Source organism: Ambystoma mexicanum, chromosome 1p, assembly GCF_040938575.1.
Source record: "Ambystoma mexicanum isolate Mex_15411 chromosome 1p, UKY_AmexF1_1, whole genome shotgun sequence".
Taxonomy (NCBI): domain Eukaryota; kingdom Metazoa; phylum Chordata; class Amphibia; order Caudata; family Ambystomatidae; genus Ambystoma; species Ambystoma mexicanum.
In genome coordinates, this window is record NC_090921.1 from 1,217,194,317 (window position 1) to 1,217,211,310 (window position 16,994).

Below are 16,994 nucleotides of genomic sequence, written 5' to 3' on the forward strand. Positions count from 1 at the left end.
TCTGGAAGTAGGCATCGGTCAAGAAATCCAGCAATGATCAAACTCAGGTGAGAAGGGGGGGAACTCCTTCACAAAATATGTATATATTCATATATATAACAATTCAATATAAATGTGATATAATTTTAACATGCAGTATTTTCAATCTTTACTTTCATATCCTCTATTGCTAAACTAAACCACAAACTCGGATGGAGCTCTGATTACAGCTTGCAGGAACTTAGACATTTTAACTACGGTTATATTTTGTGCAGCTGACTCCAAAACGTCCTCTTTTAGTGTTGCAATGTTCTGCTTTTCTAAGGTTAATTCTCATAGTCGGACATGCTTTGCACCATCTTTCATTTCACTGGTTCAAGTGCTAATTTCCGAAACAGTTTTTTCTGTTTTTTCTGGTGGTGCGGAAACTGCATCTTTCAGTGTAAGTGAGAATAGAAACCACAGAGGCATGAAAATGGTGATCCCCCATTCAATGTTAGATTTTGACATTTTGAATGTAGGCACATTTTTAGGAACTAATATTGCCTTATACAAGTAAACTAGTACATTAAATGTGGTTTATTTTGTAGTATTTAAATAAGGTTGTCTTCATAAGTTAAGCATTTAAATTGCAAACTTGGTTATAACGGAGCAGGTTTAGCATGAGCATGCATTGGGAGCAATGCAAAAGTAAATGATTTCTCTAGAAGAAAGTAAAAACATTTTCAAATGTTTTAGCTTTGTCTTTGTTTAGTTAAATAGAGAGCAAGGGTTTTGTTGAAACACACCTTGCCTGGAAATTCCATTGTTGTTTCCCTGTTTGCTTTTGAAGACAGAATGTTCAGAATGCACTCAATACCAACAGTTATGGACTGCACTCTGAACATTCTGATTGGCTCGGAGGAGGACAACAATAATCCTTATGAGATAATATGGAATAATCTATTAGGTTAATTTTTGTACCCTTTAAAGTACGTTATCTTGTCGATAAGAATGTCATTTTGGATTATGAGTAAGTGCCGGCAGTATTCAAGAGTTCATTATTAATCCAATCCTGAAGTGAATATAATGCATACTTGAGTAGCTATGGTGAAATGCTCCCAATCCACAGATATATTTTATTGAACCCCAAAAAATTATTTTGACCATTCAAAATGAATGTATGCATGCGTCCATGTGTCCTTATTTATTCCAATGTTTAATACAATATTTGCAAACCCAGTCAGTCGAGTTATAAGAAGACTGGTGATGCAGTATTTAGGACAATTTTTTATCATATTTATTTTTGATTTTAATTGTGGCAAATGCAAAACAAAGTTACACTGTGGATCCCAAAGAGGGAAGTAGGACAGAGTGTGGTTGGAGCAAAGAGAAGTCAAAGTAAGAGAGACAGGGTCATTCCCAGATCTTGGTACATTCCGATCAGATCCAGAAATGGAACTGAAGGATGAATAGTAAGTAAGACAAGTAAGAGCACAAAGTTGGGCAAGTACCGAAACAATGTATATAAGAAACAAATGACGGAACCTAACATCACACATGTGTATCCACAATCTAATGCTAAATCTCGAGGGGTTATAAGATTGCTGATTAGCCATTTCCATGATCACGTAGGGTCACTGAGAGAGAGCTTGGAGCTGGAGAAACCTAAGAATGGAGGGCTAATGACTATTATGTCTTCTGGCACTTCGAAATACTTACTGAGGGCTGTTTTACCAGCAGAACGAGAATCCAATATTTGTGTTGCCTAGCGCACACCTAGGTTTAAGGTTTTTTACAAAATTTGTTGAAAATTTACGGGGTGCCGGGGAGAATAACAACCTTGACACTGGGTTGTTTTAACCTATGTAAATCCAACAGATTGTCCACAAGATTGTGGAACTCTCCCGTCCCCTGCACACCCTTTATACTGTAGAAACAGTCAATATTTCTATACAATGGTAATATTCAGTTTCTTTCAGAAAAAAGAAGAAATTAATGAGAGAAGCTAATTCATGACACTATTATAATAAAACAGAATGATGGGGACCATCGGTTTTAATTGAATTTTAAATTAATTGTTACAGATATGAATTTCAATTCATTCATCATCCAGTCTTTGTAAACATAATAACGTAAATGTATTCATTTTGAGGTTACATTCAATATTATAATACAAGGGCATACAAGGTACTCATCACACTTTCTATACAATAGGCTTTTCACATGATATATCCAAAGAAAGTAATGATGAATATTTTCTCGACGCGTTTCGGGGTGTCCCCTTCTTCAGGAATTGATAGCCCTCTTCATTGCCGTTAATCTTTGTTTCGTCTATAATGTATGATACAATGATCAGATTTTAGATTCTCACTGATAACTGTCATTTAACTCTTGGGAGAAATTTTTAATAATAATCACCTGGATGTTCAATGTGGAATATCCTAACTGGATTTATTATCAATAGCAATATCAGCCCAATGATGGTTATACAACCTGTAGATGTGATAAAAAGACAATAGGGAAAGCTCAATTAAAAAAAGGGATCTTAATTCATGAAGGAAAATCTAGTCATGTAATATCTAAGAAAAAATATTACCTTTCGGTATTTCTGTAAGAAGCTACTACATCCATGGAATGGGTCGCTGTGGTATGTAGAGAGTCCTCAGGTACGGAGGTAGTGCAGTAATGGGCGATTCCTCCACTCGTGTCTGTAAACCAGCAGAACGAGTCATACAACACAATCAAACCTTGCCCTTGATATAAACAATCCTGGGTCCTCCCACTCCTCAAGAAACAAAATTTAGATCCCTCCATCCCCACCAACTACCGTCCTATCACCACAGTGCCATTCCTACTTAAAATCATTTATAAAATAGCATATCTACAAATCCAACACTACCTTGAATACAACAACCTCCTAGGATTCCGTCAGTCTGGCTTCAGACCCCAGCATGGAACTGAGACCATGCTGGTAGACCTTAAGGCACAAATTGATGAGTTGAGAGACGAGGGCAGGATGGCACTACTGCTGCTCCTTGATCTCTCAGCAGCATTCGATTTGGTTGACCATGAGATCCTCTGCAAGCACCTTGAGACGGCAGCCCATTTCTCCCAAGAGGCAATCGACTGGATTCAATCCTTTCTCAATAACAGAACAATGCGAGTCTTCTCCCTGTTAGCAGCTGCAGACCCAATACCTATAACTTGCGGTGTGCCACAGGGCTCCTGCATCTTGACCACTGTGTACAATATTTTTACAAAGCCCCTTCTCAATGATCTTGACGGTCTGGGTATCACTTACACAAACTATGCCAATGATACCCAGATCCTCATCCCGTTAACGCTATGGCTACCGCCACATCCTATACTTGCAAACTCATCAGAGCAGCCAAACCTTTGCATTACCCTTTCTAGAGCTTTGATCCTGTCCAAGTTGGACTACTGCAATGCCCTATATGTCGGCAGTAACAAATACATCACAAACAAGATTCAAATCTTGCAAAATAATTCCTTAAGAGCAGCTCTGAGTCTCCCGAAGAAAGCCCATATTTCAGATATTAGAAGATCTGTCAACTGGCTCTCCACGACAGACAAGATCTTCCTTAAATCTGTCTCTTTGATCCACAAATGTCTCCACCATTCTGCTCCTCTTTACCTGACAAGCTTCCTGCCGCCCCTCCAGAAAGGTCAACTCAAACCTCCTTTTGGTCCCGAGATTCAAACGCACTATGACTGAGGGAGTAGCTTTCCCGTCAAAGCAGCACAACATTGGAATTCTCTACCGCCTCCCCTAAGAGAAGACCTTCATTACATACAATTTAGATCCAATCTTATCCACTGGATCAAGGAACATGGCAACTAACGTACTTGCTTTTCTCACCTACTTCCCTATATGCTTAGCTATAACTTGTAAATTTTGTATATATATTATACTTTCTGTAAATGTGTTTTATTGCATCTGTTCTCAATGTTGCGGATGTGTCCAGCACTTTAACCATATCTGGACTCCATCCATTTCGCCATATGTAACCTAAGCTATACATTTCTCTTGTTGCTCTTGCGCCCTGCTACCCTTGGGTTAGGTGCGCATTACAAATAATAAAACAAACAAGCAAACAAATGATGGGCAGTGGTGGCAGATTGGAACTCGGTTTTGTCCTTTGTGTGATGCCCCATTTGAGGATCTTGCATATCTGATATTCTTCCTCCCAGCTTATGAGAGGGCGCAAGGTTCTCTGTTACGCCCATTGATGCGCAAATTGGGTTTTGTGCAATATCGTCCTGCCTTGAATTTCTTGTTATGGGTCGATTCCCCATGTGTTTGGTGGGCCCTGCTATCTTATCTAAAAACAGCCCTTTATATCAGAAAATATTTGCTTCAGGACATGTCATGAAACATGGTTTTGTATGGTTGTTATAGATGTTATGATATGGTGCCTGTCATATTTCTTGTTTTCTGTATTGTGATGTATTTTATGGAAAGTTTTTTCTTCTCTGAAATAAACATTATGATGATGATTTGTATAAGGGCATGCAAAGCAAAAGTAGCACAGATGTGGTGACATTTTCATGAAGCAGGCCCGAGAGGTGGCTGGTAGGCAGAAAGCCATAGTTCAGGGACACTTATCAAAAGTCTTATAACTTGTGCAGGAACAGAAGTTGCAATCAATTTTATTTGGTCAAAATAATACTTGTGTGAATACTTGCTTTAAAAGGTACATTTTAAGTTTGTTTTTTTTAAATCTCAGGAGGTTTTTTTGCTGAAGTTCCAAAGGCAGACGCCTCATGTGCGACCTTGGCATTGACCGAGACACTTGTCCTTCAAGTTCATTGATGGCAGTCTTTTGGCAGGAGAGGATCTCAACGTTCTGAAAGGATGGTACCTCTTGTTGATTGCAAAGGTACCTTGGTGCCTTGCTTTGTTAGGCACTGGAGATTAAGCTATTTTCTACTGTAGAATCCAATGTAACGACTAAAGGCAGGCTCTATTTGGTGCCATATTTTCAGTTTTAGGATGATCCTGCATCTTCGTTTTGTATCAGTTGGACTATGTGTTTACAATGTTTTGGATGTCCAGTTGCAAGCTTTTGCAGTGGTCTAGTCTAGTGTATACCATATGAAAGAACCTTGTATTATACATGGGCTCATTATGAGTCTGGCGGTATCCGTGCGGGTAAAACCGGCAGGCAGCCGCCGGACCCGTAACCAGTTACCTGCGTATTGGCTTGCCGGTAACACCAGGGTATTACAACCCCAGCTGCCGGTAAGTCAGGCGCTGGTAACTGTGTTGATTCCCATTCCCATAGAGTCCCATAGGATTCTATGGGAATGGGGACCTTTGTACGACCGGCACCATCAATGACTGTACTGGTGTTACAGTGAAAGTCTACGGGCGGGTGCTGTTCCGCTGGCCAGGGCAGACCTGGTGGCTGGTAAGGCAACCTGCCCGCAGACTCGTATTTTGCCGGTAGGAAACAACAGCTTACCGGCACCGTTGTTTCAGGACCGGCAAACTCGTAATGAGGGCCAAAGTCTTGCTAATTCCATAGCTCTGCTAATCTCCACTTCTATTAAAATGTGTATTACTCAAGGGCACATGCTACTATTGGTGCAAAGAAGGAAATTGTATAAGACAATATTAAGTTGGTGCATTTTCCAAGAATCTACACATTACAAAAACGTGTATTGACTATTCCCACACAATCCTGATTCCTTTTCAACTCTTAAAAACACAAGATGCCCATTTATCGAACACGTGTGGCCACGGTCGAGGAAACAAAAATAATTGTGCCACATACATCTACAAACTTACAAAAATCATCTACCACAGCACTCTATAAGAGCAGACAATGTGTCCTACACCAGTTGCCGCCAACAAGGACATAATGGTGAAAACACAGACATAGTAAACTTTGCACAAAACACCAAGGTGATTGCGCCATTGTAGTACAACTACCAATCAACCTCCATGAATATATTAGTAAACAAATAACACCTTCACAAACACCCATGTATGGTAAACAGTGCTGCAACATGAGGACTCCCTCAGTAGAAAGACTACAATGTGTAAAGATCTACAACACAAAAAATGCTCTGCAAGTGCAAAAGCAAGAAACAAGCGTTCACAGAAACATGGCACTCACTGCACTTGCACATATGCAGCTAGTCACTCGCAGTACAAACTTCATTGGTTCCGATGTTCACTTAATCTATGCCATGCCAACACTCTAGGGAATGCCACAGGCCTGAACTGAACGAGGCCTTCACATAGCCCAGTATTATGTCACTTTCTGAAATGGCCAATCAAATGCCATCATTGCATACCAAATGAACAAACACAATTACAAACACACTGCTCACACACAAGAGTGTGCCACTCACACAAGTGTGATGAAGGCAAAATAAATGCATATAAATGTCTTAGCCACAATAAATACATTTGAACATGACACAAAAGGACCATGGATGGCAAGCAAATGCAGGCAGCCACATCCAGGTGAGGTGGTAATATAGCCAGTAAACACCACAGCCATGTCATACTCTCGGAATACGTCTCCTATCACAGATATTCCATGGCTCATATGCATCTGCACCCACAAAACACTCCTCACAGAGTTCAAACTAAGCATCCTCCTATTAACTGATGGCCCTGTGAGACAGGAATGAGCGATTGCCAAACCAAGCATGCCCCATCCATACAACAAGGACATGCACCCACATCCATTGACTCCAGGCTCACGGTGCATGCTACATGGGTCACATAACGACATTGCCATATCACTCGTACTTGCAGCTCTCCTGATGGTGCCAGCCCAGCAGGCCTTCAGGGAACTCATGACTGGACCATTGAGGTCTCTAACCCAAACCCATTGGCATGCATCAAATTGAGAAGGTTGTTAATCCCAAACCACAAAAGACACCATGCATAACCATTTGTTCAGCAACTCAAGGAAAACAATTAAACATTATTTGCCAATGAGCATTGGGATCCAAACAGGAGAAAACACCTGTGTGTATGTCCGCATTGCAACACCTGGATACAACTAAGACACCGGCCCATTGTCTCTGGAACCAGCGCCACCTATGTGCTGGGAGGACAACCTCCAGTGGAAGACAATCTAGGCTAGAATTTCATGCAAAGGTGGAAAAACACTAAAACGCCTCATTAAACACAACATGTCATGTTTTAGCAGCTCTTAGGCAGCTACAGTGTCAGGCCTGTGTATCAATGTCAATAGAGGAGGAGAACCATTGCAGCCCCACTGCCAACACCCTGAAAACTGGACCATCAGACATTCCTAGGCAAATGGTGGCAGGCACAGCAGTATCATATCAAGGACTGACACAGATGGCAGCAGTACATGGCAAATACTGTTGGAGGCACAACACTGGCAGCTGCGAAGCTAGGAAAGGGGATGAAAAATTGCTGGCTTCACCAAAACTAAAATACTGATACTGATCAGAAAAACGTTAAATGTCCGTTACCTGGTGGAAAAAGTAACCATGAACAAGAGACGAAGACCTGTGAAGGCATTTGTAGGAACGTTTCTGTACAGTCCCGGTTCCTTTAAGTATTAACTATCCCTCAATCATTATATGGTGAGGAGAAGCACAGGAGTTATGCACGTTTACTGATTCCCAGTCTTCATGAGAATAAACTGAATGTGAAGACATTGTCACCATCGGACTCGCCGGACAACAGTTCTTGGAGTGGCAAACTTTGATAATTATGCACAAGTTAAATCTCATCGCACTTCACCTCAACAAGGTTTTATGTCTACAGAATAGAGGTGTGGAGAACCACACCTCATTGTGACAGTACAGAGTTAGTTTGTGTGGTGTGCAGCGAGGGAAGAAGCGTTGGAGGCGGTGAGGATCATCCTGTGATCAGTGAGGTAGATATGGACATACCATTTTGCCATGTGTTGGTATTGCAGACATGTCATGGTTAGTAGCCATTCATCTCCTTCCAAAAGATCATTTGACATGAATAGCGCCCTGATGCCTCAGGGTTTGGCACACAAATGTTAAATACATTAAAAAAAAATAAAGAATTATTTTAAACGCTACCGATGTGCATTCATCTTACTGTGCAGCTTAAGGCTCTCTGAGAGCGGCAACGGTGGTGTTGCCTTAGCTTATGTGCCACATGTGTGTGAAGTGTGGCTGTACTACTGTGCAAGGTATTTGCAATTCTTCCTTTGTCTCTTGACTGCAATGATTATGGCCCTCATTACAAGTCAGGCGTTAACCCTTAACGCCTGATTCACACTTTAACTCCTGGGGCAAAAATGGGAATGGGGAAGGACAAATGGTGAATGGGGAATTACCGCCCGACTCACCTTGGAATGGGGCGGTAATTCCGCCATCCACCATGGCGGAATCCGGCATGGACCATGGTGCTAATAGCACCATGGTCCACCGCCTGAGTTGTAATGAAGGCCTATGTGTCCAATAGATGATTTTATTCCTTATATTTTAGATCTGCACGAAATCGCTGGAGAGGCAACAAATGGTATTAAAGCATGCACCGTATTTCTCTTAAATATGAATTATTACAAAGTATGGCCAGATTGCAACAACTATTGTTTCCTGTTTTTGACTGGTAGTCAATGTCCAAAATACTTTTGCTGTTGCAATGAAAATCCCGATCCCCCTACTCTGATGTTTGCCCAGCTCTATTGTGCCCAGATGCTGTTCGCCTCCCCTCATCCAGTTCTCCATGGAATAGCCGCTGCTTATCCTCCCAGTCCGTCATTCTGCGGGTCCCACTCATTTCTCCATCCCTTCTATTCTGGGAGATGTATTCTTGGTTTTTATTCATTAAATACAGGACCATACCAGACTCAGTCAGTGCGGAAGAGTTGTGACTGACGCTATGAGACATCTTCCATTCCGATGTCATCCCAGCTCGGTTCCCATCAACTTGAAATGGAGATAAATATTATTTGCTCGTTGTGAATGATCTCCTGTTTCTTGTATTCTTATTTTTGAAAGTCAGCCAACGGGTTGTGAGCCATGCAGTAAGAACTTACATAACTTCAATAAATGATCTGCGGTGGAGGCAAATCACCCCAGTCCCATCCACGGTGAAGGGTGTCCTGGGGAATCACCTGCATTTTGTGTTGATTTTTGTATGCATCGATGCCCTCCTTTTTCTTGTATCTATTTCCCTAAGCGTGGCTTTAGCAAAACCCACCATTCAACTTCAGCTCCCCCTTTTTCACATCAGAGATACTGGCCAGTTTTGGGGAAAGCTATTAGGGCCAGAGCGACCGTAGCAATAATCAGCTATGCGTATGCTTGCATGGCCAGGAGAAAGTACAGGATGTGGGAATGAAAGCGCTCGTCAGAAAGTTGCGAGCAAATAAGATAGGCAATGCTCCTGAAAAGAGAAGAAAGACCATTAGCAGTCTAGAGGTCTTAAACCGATGCTTTCAGATTGCTGAAGATAACAAAACGTCCACCCACTGATCTTCTATTTATCATCCAATTCCTCTATAATCACTCCTCCCGCCCACCTGGCTGCTGTGGTGTCTCCTTCTCACTCACCACGAAAATCAAGATGCTTCTCTTTAACTTTTAAAATGTTTTAACTTTGTTTCTTTTGTTTTTAAGCTTCTAGAAGAAAGTACAAAACAAAAAAGTTGGGGATGGAAATTAAGGGCAAGAAAAGCAATTTGTTTTGTATTTTTAAACAAGTTAGCAAATCTACTTAAAAACCCTGTCAGGCATTTCTGTGTCTTCTTTTTAGGTCATCTAGCCCAAACATCTCATTTTGAAAGAACAGAGTACTGTCTGGCCCCTTTTTTCAAAATGGAATATCCAATCTTTAGCACTACCAATGCACTAGTTATCAACACTAGAGTCTATAGGTTTAAGCACAGGAAGGTACATCAATATGCAAGAGGTGGCGGTGGTACCAAGGGCCTACACTGGCGGACTGGGGCATAAAATTGTCTCGGGCACAAATGGAAACGTGTCCCACAGTTGCAAATAGCAATTCATTCCTTTTGTGACAGCCTGTTTGAATAGTACCCAAGGAGGATTTTTTGTTTTCATAAAATGTGTTGCAAATTGTGCATTTTAAAGAATATGTATTCGGCAACACTGGTCAAAAAACTACTAGCCGCATGGTCAAGTAACTCATTAAACTGGCCATATTGGCCAAAAATCTGTCCCACATGGGCCAAAAAATGGGCCCACTTTGACCAAAAAAAGTGGCCCACACTAGCATTTAGCGTTTTTGAATCGGGCATTGCCCCATTGCCCTATAGGCCAGTCTGAGCCTGACTGCAGGGCAGTAGATGATGTGACTTGTAGGTATGGCTAAACCGTACACAAAAGCAATGTTGTTTGAATCTAGTACCAAACTGTCAGCAAGAGAAGAGGTGTCGTTATTTTCTTGTCGGGCTATTGATGAAGGGGCAAATAAAATATGTGTGGCAGGCAGGTGGCTCGTGGAACTGTAGAGAATCGTATCAGTAGATATACGTCTTTGCCAAAGTAGTTAAACTGGTGGCATGCCCTCTGGCATATGATTTTGGGTTGCCATTTTCCAATGTGGTAGTGGCACACTATATCAGGCACTGCTTCACTGATGCGACACCGATTTATAAGGTCCTCAGTGGTGTAAGGTCCAACTACTTGTGTACTGTGGCAGGCATGGCATCTACATCTAATGTATTGACAAATCTAAAATCTACCCCATTACTGTGAGTTTTTCTCCCGGTCTCTCCTTAAACTTCTGCTGTAAAATGAACCTGGATTTAAAAATATTTCTTGGGGAAGTTCAACAATCAACACATCCTCCAGGGGCCAATCTGCTCAATCATATTTAGGGTGTGTATAGCACACTCATTGTAAAGTTAACACGCCACCGCTCGTAGTTTTTTAAGGCCTCAGATAACCTTTGAGGCCTACTTTGAAACCCTACAAAGTATCAGAAAGGACCCCTAAGGACTTGATGCATAGAGTGTCTTAATCTTGTCCTGGTCGGCACTGTGACAAGAAACAAAGCAATCCCGAAAATCATGACTTTATCTCTGACTGTGTTGCTACCCGTGTTCGCTATATTTACTTCTACATTTTACACATTCAATGCTGTGCTCATCAGCCCTTATGCCCAGCCCCCTTTAGCAATGCCTTCATGCTCCTTTTCGTCTCTTTGGTTCCTCCTTTTTACTTTTGTGTCGCTAGTTATCGTCTCGTTACTCCCATCCCTCCAGCTAAATACCAGTCAAGAAGTGACTGGCTGGCACTCTGCATATTGGCACGAATTGTCCTGTTTTAAAAGAACACCTAGTGGGAGGATTCAAGTGCCTAGAGATGGGCTGGTGACTTTATGAAACATGTTTATGCTTGTGAGGACCTCTTGTATAGCATTATAATATCATGTTTATTTAAATCAGTCTTTGAGATTAGACACACGTTTGAATATATTCCACGAGAGGCCTGTCTTCACTAAGTCATTCTCTATTGCAAGTGTGTGTCATTGATATCACATTGTTCACTGTCATACCAAGAAAGCAAACAGTTCTGGCTTTTCTTAAGGTATTGCATGCACATGTTGGCATGCATTAACCGTTTCCATGAGTTCCGCAAGCACTGGTTTCATTGGCCGAGATACTGCCTTTATTGTTTGTGGTACACACATAATCAGACTTGTATTGTTATCCATGCCGTTCATTTAAATACTTCAGGCACTCACGCCTCTGCCTGAGTTTCTTACCACAAGTCCAAGTAATAACTTCTTTATGAGGGATTGCCTGCACATGCGAAGATATTCCCAACATTGAGCAGACGCTATGAAAACGAGCCCATGAGAGCTGCAGCGCACCACCACCAACATACGACAAAGGCACATACTGCTCTGTGTTTTGCATCTGAGATAAGAACTCTCTAAAATGTTAAATGTTAAAGGTATTTGTACCCAGCACCGTCACCAACGGAGTTGGTGCCCAGGCGGATCTGCAAATGAGAAGGTGGGATGGGTTAGTAAGGTAAAGAGTTAGTAGGATAGACAGAGGAGTGGTGTTCTGTTGGTAGCTTCAACTCGGTATACACCGGATGCTGAGCTTTGGTGCGAGTATCGGATCGATGTCGTCTGTCAACTGTATTCCTTTAGAGAGTGGGGTGTATTTCATAGTGTTGTTAGATTGTCTGTTGTGATTAATAAAGTATATATTTTTTATAGAAGCTTAGCTGTACACTCCTTTTATCATTGGGTAATAATAGTATTTTTGCTGTGTTGCAATTAACCAACGTTCCACGACCTTAACATAGGCCATATTTACATACATTAGTATTGTTACCCAACATGGACGTCATTTAGGGGTTGCCAGGGGTCATAACTGCGACCCCTGTGGTCTCCCTTGCTACACCTAAAAAATAAATGCCAAAACAAAATGAGGATCCTTGGCTGTGGCTAGCAACATGAGTTTCTTTGTTTCTGGAGGTTTTCTGATAGCTATAGCCGGTAAGATAGCTCAGCGGGTTGAGTGCTCACTGCTGCAATGTGTGTGTGATCTGCAGGTTTCAGGTTCGACTCCCGGCAAGGTCAACAAATTCTTTCATCCTGCTGAGTACCAACACAACACAATTTGGGTGATATTAACAATACATATGGTGATCCATTCTTGTATGAAATGTATATCACTTCGGGGTAGGGTCAAAAGACACCACTTCCTGTGATGTCATCAGAGGTCAAGGGTCGTGTGATGTCACTTCTGCTACCCTTGACATTTTCGTGAAAGGACCTCCCTGTTACCCAATCGAAAATGGTACTCATTTATCAACCTCAGAAGGACGAAAGGCTGAGTTGGTCTTGCTGGGATTTGAACCTGCAGATCAAACACTGATAACAGAAACAAGGGTTTAACCCGCTAAGCAATCTTACCAGGCTAAAATAGGCCTGACGTTCCATCCATGTTACCAAAATTGGCCAGGGAGGTTTATAATTTGTTTGTTATTCCAATCTTTTCAGATCCTTTCTGGTCTATTAGAGGTGTGGGGCTGATTGATCATTTAGAAACCGATATTCACCCCGGACCACTGGTTATGTGGGAGTTGATTGGTCACACAACCTTGCATATCTCTGGGAATTAATGGATGTGTTAGCTCCCATAGTTTATCTAAAGCCAAAGTACAATACACCACTGTCCTATATGAATACACTATATGGTATCCCAAGACATCCCCAATGAAACTGAACAGGCTTTGCCATGAACTAGCTTTCTGAGCTACCACCAGATAGAGTGAGGAATAAGAGATAAATCCCTTTTAAGGCCCCATATTTCCTGAAAGCTGTTATCAACCTAGCCAACGTCCACATTTAAACAGGTCCCCAAGTGATGGCTAAGGACCAAGTGCATGTTCTTAGTGTGTTCTTTTGGCCTGGAATCCATCAACAAATTCAGGAATATTGTTTGGAGTTATGTTATGTTAAGTTGATTTATAACGTGCAACGCTTTGCTGAGTGTGTCAAACGATGTCGAGGCATGAAGTAGGTAAGGCTCCCTAACAAACCGTTACATATCACAAATCTTCCTTTCTCTGGGAATGGAATGTATGTGGTATATCCCATGAATTCATATTAGGCTAGGAGCCAATATACCACAGTCCTTTTTGATGACATTACCTGGTATTCCAACACTTCCCCAATTAAATCGTACACCATGCGACATAGTTTGAAAGATTTTGGGCCTCATTGCATGCTTGGTATTTTTTTGTCGGTAAATATTTTAAAATACCATCATATCTATTTACTGTTACCGCCACTTGGTCTGGTGGAATTACCGCCGGATTAAAGTGGTGGAGGTAGTGTTTGTCCCCCTTTACTGGAGTAAGTTTTTGGCGTTTTTTGGGCATTTTCCCTCCACCTTTTATCCAAACCCATAGTTTGGCATAGTGGTAAAGCAGTGTTAATGCAGTGGTAACCGGGTTACCACTGCATTAGCAATGTGTTTTGGTCACACCGAGGAACTGCAATGTGACCCTTAATGCCATACTTCTCATAGGTTTAGTTAGCGAAAAAAATCGCAGACCAGGGTACCCCATTTATGTACAAACTCCTGACTGACATAAGAACATATTGCAGATAGACAACCAACAGATCTCGATCTACCATCTCCAATCCCCAATCAGATGGCTCTCTTGAGCACCTTTCCAAACTCTAAAGAATATTTCCAGAAATTGACATAAGGAATTGAGACCAGTTACTACCATGGGCCTCCTTCAGAACAGAAACTCCACAAGCTTCCTCCATGGTCTCTTCCTTTGAACTGGTCTTCAGGAGAGAACCCCACAACATTTTTACAGATTGTAAGAGTATAGCAGAAGCAGCGACAGCCAATTACCTCTTTCACAGACCACCTTGATAGAACTTTGTTTTTACTATGTGTAAGAATGTGGCAGGTTTTTCATATGTAACCTAGGGTGTATCAAATAGTTAAGACACCCCTACATCCTTCTGCCTAGCTGTCAAGGTGGTCTGAGAAAGAGGTAATTGGGCTGCTGCTGCTTCTGCTATACTGTATATCCAGTCCCTATACAGCCCAATCCCCCTATAACAAAACATTGGGACATACCCATTGTATATCCAAATTGTAAGAGGTCTGGCCGGGACACACAATAGAGAAGGTGTGGAAAAGAGTTTGAGAACCACCCAGGAGAACCTCTGTGCGAGCCATAGCTTGGCCCGAAAACATCTGCAGGGTAGCCAAGAGAAACAGAAGCAAGTCTGTGACAGGAAAGCCATGCAACATAGTTTCAAAGTGGGTGAGCATGTCCTGGTTTTACTGCCGACCTCAGAGAAATAGCATGGACCTTTGTCATTTTAACATGCAGTATTTTAAAACATTACTTTCATATCCTCTATTTACAAGCTAAACCGCAACCTCAGATGGAACTCTGATTACAGCTTGCGGGAGCTTAGAATCACAAGTATTTTAATTACGGTTATATTTTTGCAGCTGGCTCAAAAACTTCCTCTTTTAGTGTCGCAATGTTCTGCTTTTCTATGGTTAATTCTCGCAGTCAGAAATGCTTTGCCCCAACTTTTGTTTCACTGGTTCAAGTGCTAATTTCCGAAATTGGTTTTTCTGGTGGTGCTGAAACTGCATCTTTGAGTGCTAAGTGGGAATAGAAACCACAGAGGCATAAAACTGGTGATCTCTCCATTCGATGTTAGAGTTTAACATTTTGAATGCAGGCACTTCAATAGAAAGTAATATTGTCTTATACAAGTACATTAAATATGTTTTATTTTTATTAATTAGTATTTAAATAAGGTTTTCTTCATAAGTTAAGCATTTAAATTTCAAACTTGGTAATAACGGAGCAGGTTTAACATGAGCATGGATTAGGAGCAATGTAAAAGTAAATGATTTCTTTATAAGGAAGAAAAAACAGAAAACATGTTTTAATTGCATCTTTGTTTTGCTAAATAGTATGTTGCAGCAAACAAGAGAGCAGGGGTCCTGTTGAAAAAAAAAACTTGCCTGGAAATTCTATTATTGTTTCCCTATTTGCTTTTGAAGGCAGAAGGTTCAGAAAGTAGTCAATACCAACAGTTATGGACTGGACTCTGAACATTCAGATTGGCTCAGAGGAGGTCAATAACCATCTCCATAAGCTACTATGGAAGAATCTATTAGGTTAATTATTGTACCCTTTAAAGTACGTTATCTTGCCGAGAAGAATGTCATTTTTGATTATGAGTGAAAGTGCCGGACTGTATTCAAGAGTTCATTATTAATGCAATCCTTAAGTGACTATAATGCATAATTGAGTAGCTCTGGTCAAATGCTCCCAATCCACAGATATATGTTATTGAACCCCAAAAAATGATTTTGCTCACTAGAAATGAATGTATGCATGCGTCGCGTCCATGTGTCCTTATTTATTCCAACGTTTAATACAATATTTCCAATAAGCCAGTCAGTCGAATTAATAGAAGACTGGTGATGCAGTATTTAGGACAATTTGTTTTATCAAAAAAACGTTTTTATCATATTTATTGTTGATTTTATCTGTGGCAAGTACAAAACAAAGTTACACTGTGGATCCCGAAGAGAGAAGTGGGACAGAGTGTGGCGGGAGCAAAGAGAAGACAAAGGAAGAGAGACAGGGAGCTGATCATTCACAGAACTTGGTACATTCCAATCAGATGCAGGAATGGGGCTGAGGGATGAATGGTAAGACAAGTAAGAGCACAAAGGTGGGCAAGTACCTAAATAACATGTATAACTGCATGCAAAGCAAATGTAGCACAGATGTGGCGCAACTTTCATGAAGCAGGCCAGAAGAAGTGGCTGGTAGGCAGAAAGCCATAGTTCAGGGACACTTATCAAAAGTCTTAGAACTTGTTCAGGAACAGAAGGTCCAATCCATTTCATTTGGCCGAAATAATTATTGTGTGAAAACTTACTTTAAAAAGTGCATTTTACTTTTTTATTTTTTTAAATCTCAAGAGTTTTTTTTTTTTTTGCTGACGTTCCAAAGGCAGATGCCTCATGTGAGACCTTGCCATTGGCCGAGACAATTCTTCTTCAAGTTCATTGGTGGCAGTCTTTTGGCAGGAGAGGATCTCAACTTTCTGAAAGGATGGTACCTCTTGTTGAGTGCAGAGGTACCTTGGTGTCTTGCTCTGATAGGCACTGGAGATTAAGCTATTTTCTACTGTGGAATCCAATGCAAGGGCTAAAGGGCTGGCTCTATTTGGTGCCATATTTTTTTTATATCAGTTGGACAATGTGTTTAAGGTGTTTTGCATGTCCAGTTGCAAGCTGTTACAGTGGTCTAATCTAGTGAATACCATAGGAATAAACATTGTATTATATTGTCTTGTTAATTCCATAGCCCTGCTAACCTCCACTTTTTTATCACGGTTATATTAACATTTTTATTACTCAAAGGCGCATGCTACTATTTGTGCGAAGAAGGAACTTGTAAATGACAATATTAAGTTGTTGCATTTTCCAAGAATGTACAGATTACAAAAACGTGTATTGACTATCCCCACACATGGACAT

General features: G+C 41.1%; 1 protein-coding gene and 1 long non-coding RNA gene across 3 annotated transcripts in view; both read right to left on the bottom strand.

Moving 5' to 3' along the window:
- Window positions 1-16,994, bottom strand: part of LOC138452040 (B-cell receptor CD22-like) — a 926,478-nt gene that overhangs the window by 817,494 nt on the left and 91,990 nt on the right. The gene's annotated exons all lie outside the window — the stretch shown is intronic.
- LOC138572438 (uncharacterized) lies at window positions 1,983-2,708 on the bottom strand. The gene is made up of 3 exons (XR_011303908.1): window positions 2,558-2,708; window positions 2,380-2,454; window positions 1,983-2,292 (listed from the first exon to the last, which is right to left on the bottom strand). It is a non-coding gene; the product is annotated as an uncharacterized lncRNA (long non-coding RNA).